The following is a 3,592-nucleotide window of genomic DNA, read 5'->3' as shown; positions in this document are numbered from 1 at the left end:
GACCAACAATGAAGCTGACTCAGCACTAGAGCCCAAAGGTGGAAGAATGTGGAGAGAAATTTTCTCTTAACAGGACACTTAGACTAAGGCCACGAAGAATCAATGCTCTATCTCTTTGTGAGGTGAGAGAGTCCTCAATTATTGCATAGCTCCTGAGAAGGATTCTCACTTAGAAGCATTCATTTATAACCTTTCTAATGTGCCCATCAAATTCCCCTCTAAATGGTTATGGTTATTTCAATATGTTCTCATTTATTTTTTCAGAGAAGCTTCTCTTTTCAGATGGTGGTAAGTACTGGGGAGTCGCAAAACTCATCAAGATGCTACCAGTTCAGTTTTTAGGTCTAAATGAGACATGGCTATCACACTCATTGTGGCTCAAATAATACTGGGGAAGAGGTGGACGCTGGTAAGGAGTGCTTTGCAACATTATAGTACAGACATTTGGAAGCTTATGCATTAATTATCTCAAAGAAACTATCATTACCTACACAATACTGAGCCCATAAACATGTTTCCATGGATGATGAAGGAAAGAAAGAAAGAATGAAAGAAAGAAAGAACAAAAGAAAGAAAAGTCTGATTGGTGGAAGAAAACAGTTTAGTGGAATGGGTGTGGGAGAATAAGAGAGTGATAGGAAGGGAAGAGGCAGTGATAAACTACATTACCTACATATGTGACAATTTAAAATAATGTTTTAAATGCAGTTTGACATGTAATCTCAGCATTCATGTGTCCAACACAGGAGTATCATGAGTTCCATGCCAACCTTGTCTGCTTAAGGAGACTTTGTTTCCAAAATAAATAAATAAGAAAAACATCTAAAATGCTGAAGGAGGAGTTTCTATAGAGTAGGAGAGTAGGACTACAACAAAGGGGTGACCCAGCAGAAGTGAGAGAAAAGGGCTAAAAAGTGACTGGCAAGCACAGCCAAGTCCACAGTCTACGTTAAACAAACCGAAGTGAAAATGCCAAGGGATAAACCTCTGAAGATCTAGCAAAAATTTCTCAAAGAGAGATGGTAGACCAGCTGTCCCTTGCCATTCTATCCCTTTTCTCCTGTGCTACCACAGGAAACTATAGAGGTAAATGTCTACAAATTAAATTTTCCATACTCCATTGTGACCGACTTTGCCAACCAAATACATACACGGGAAGGTAGAAGTAAGAAAGAACTCAAGCTTTTGTTGATTTTGTCATTTCTATCAATATACAAAATTGCAGAAGCCACTATTTTCTCTGATAATATTGGTAAAAAAAAAAAAATCAGTCAATAGCCTGCATATGTCAAAAATAAAGAATCAGGACATCCATTTGCTGATGGCACACACTTTCTGGAATGAAAACAGCTTTTTCACTGTGATAGATTTGTGCTACTGGAATTCACATTCACTAGTATTCTCTATTTTCATAATAGAGTTTCCCTTGAAAAAAATATATATTTACTCAGTATCTTATCTCTTCACTGGCTCCACAAGACCTGTACAATATCAACACCATTAACATATTGACTTGGGTGAAGGAGGAGGACAAAAATAATAAATCAAAATAGAAGGACTACTTGGAAAAAGGAGGGGGGGGTTATTGGAATATGGGTGGGAGACGGGGACAAAAACAGTAGAAGGGGAAAACAATCAAATTTTAATATGTGCAAATATCCAAATTTTCATTGAAAATGTATACTTTTTGTTTATGCATTATAATCAATGATTTCCAATGCTAATAAAATTAGCCTTTTGTTTTTTTCATTAATAATAACAAATATTATACAGTTAATGAATATAAACAGATTTGTTTTGGGCTGAAAAATTATACTCTTACATTCAGAAAGATAAAAGGCATTATATTATGACAGTTAAAATGTTTAATAATTTGGGGCTTGAGAGGTTATGTTAGGGGTTAAGGCACTTGCAGGCAAAGCCGAAACGACCCAGGTTCATTTCCTCAGTACCTATGTAATGCCAGATGCACAAGGTGGCACATGCATATGGCATTCATGAATTACTTACTGTATGAAGTAACAATTCTACCATAATAGAAGCATGGCATAAGAAGTATGAGCAAAACAAAATGTTGAGCTTTTTTTCATTTGACTGCCAATTTCTGAGTTTGTGAATTTAATTTCCTTATTAAATCCTCATAACTTCTGATAATGGCCACAGTATCACTTTTGGAAAAAAAAAAAAAAAACTGTAACCAAGCAAACAATTATCCATATCTTAAAAATGTTACTGATTAGGTCGGTAGACGCAGGAGAGTTCAGTGGCTCCCTCGCTCGCTAGGAGGTGCTCACGGGCTGCGTTCCACCCCTACCTCAGCTCTCCCAGGAAAGGGAGGGAGGCTTCGTGGATTGGCAGCAAGCCTCCGCTGTGGCAGTCAGCTCGAAGTCGCTAGGACTTCTCTCAAACTTGTGTGCTGAGGAGACTCAGATGTTGGCCTCTCTCAGCTCCTAGGCTGAACTCAGCAGATTGGCTCATGAAAACTAATGTATTGAGACAAAGGAAAGGCTCTGGCAGAAAGCAACATCTATTATCCTGGGCTTGGCAGCAAGGAAGAGGACAAGTAGTGGAATTCCTGCAATCTGAAAACCACACTGAAAGGTGACATAGAAGCTGAACGATGGGTGGCAGAAAGAGGTATAACATTCCAGTCCCTCAATCTAGAAACGTTAATAAGAACCAACAGCAGCTTACTAGACAGAAGACTAAGGATCAGAATTCCCAGATGAAGATTGTTCACAAGAAAAAAGAATGAGGACACAGTTACAACTCATCAGCAGCTGCATGGCAGGCTATGCAAAATGGCGGGAAGAACAATTTTTCTAGTAATCCAAATTGGAACTCTAGTCTATCAAGTCCCAGTTTGCTTTTTAAATCTCAAACTAACCAGAACTATGCTGGAGCCAAGGTTAGTAAGCCACCATCACCAAGTGTTCTTCCCAAGCCACCAAGCCACTGGGTTCCAGTTTCATTTAATACTTCAGATAAGGAAATGATGACATTTCAACTTAAAACCTTACTTAAATTACAAGTTTAAGATGAAGTACTAATATTTAAATTTAGCACTGTTTACATAGTCATGAATTGGTCTGAACCAAATTGACTTAAGGAGGTAAAACTTGTAATTTACAAGTATAATCAAGACTATCATTTATGTGCTGTTTGCATGGTGACATATCAGTGCAATTTAAATAATTGTACTTGATACAAGTGAACCATTCAGGTTGATTTGGGAAATAGGTGACTTTTAAAATTGTCAATTGTGGAGACAGTAGTTTATAGTCAGTCGGGTTATAGCTGAAATATACAGGGACTGAAAAACGTAGACATTAGGAAATTAAATGTCCTAAATTCACCTAACTGCCAAAAGAAAATGAATTTTTACTAAAGATCTCATTTTACTAAATTGTACTTACTAATTGGTGTATGTGTGAAAGTCAGTAAGGGCTTGCTAGAACAAAGTCTATGTCCAAGTGGCCCTGGTGTTTGGGTCTCACTCTAGCCCAGGCTGGCCCTGAACTCAGTGATCCTACCTCAGCCTCCCAAGTGCGCTGGGATTAAAGGTATGTGCCACCATGCCTGGCTTTGTCTG

At 38.1% G+C, this 3,592-nt stretch overlaps 1 pseudogene; it reads left to right on the top strand.

The window, feature by feature from the left end:
* The first annotated feature begins 2,620 nt into the window (after positions 1 to 2,620).
* Positions 2,621 to 3,037, top strand: LOC123461693 (annotated as a pseudogene).
* The last annotated feature ends 555 nt before the right edge of the window (positions 3,038 to 3,592 follow it).

This window comes from Jaculus jaculus, chromosome 6 (genome assembly GCF_020740685.1).
Source record: "Jaculus jaculus isolate mJacJac1 chromosome 6, mJacJac1.mat.Y.cur, whole genome shotgun sequence".
Classification (NCBI taxonomy): Eukaryota; Metazoa; Chordata; class Mammalia; order Rodentia; family Dipodidae; genus Jaculus; species Jaculus jaculus.
This window is presented reverse-complemented; position numbering and strand designations above follow the sequence as displayed.